This window comes from Eimeria mitis, genomic scaffold (assembly GCF_000499745.2).
Source record: "Eimeria mitis Houghton genomic scaffold, Emh_scaff4787, whole genome shotgun sequence".
NCBI lineage: Eukaryota > Apicomplexa > Conoidasida > Eucoccidiorida > Eimeriidae > Eimeria > Eimeria mitis.
In genome coordinates, this window is record NW_013573086.1 from 361 (window position 1) to 828 (window position 468).

The following is a 468-nucleotide window of genomic DNA, read 5'->3' on the forward strand; positions in this document are numbered from 1 at the left end:
ACTGTAAATGCATTAACTAATTATATAAATAAATAAAAAACAATAAAAGAATTAATTAAAAAAATATTTATTTTATTTTTCTTTTTCTGTTATTGCAAGTTACGTGTTTCAGTACCCCCACGAGGATGCACAGCATGCTGGGTGGGCGTAGACAAAAGATTTAGCCTTTTCATGTGAAAATATATTTAAATATTAATTTATTTTGTTATAATATTTCAGAATTAATAAAATTTTTTTTAATTAAACGCCGTAATATACCCAAAAATACCGCTGCAATGGAGTGTATGTACACCTGAGCAGCGTGCAGTTGAAACGAAAACACTCTCAGCATACAGAAACGAATAATTTTTTTTATTTTTGTGAATATAATAGCTTAAAATGTTTGTAATTGTTTGTATATTTATATAAATATTTATATTTTCTGAATTTCAGCGTAAAATTCCACTAGAAACCCCCTGAGGTGTATAT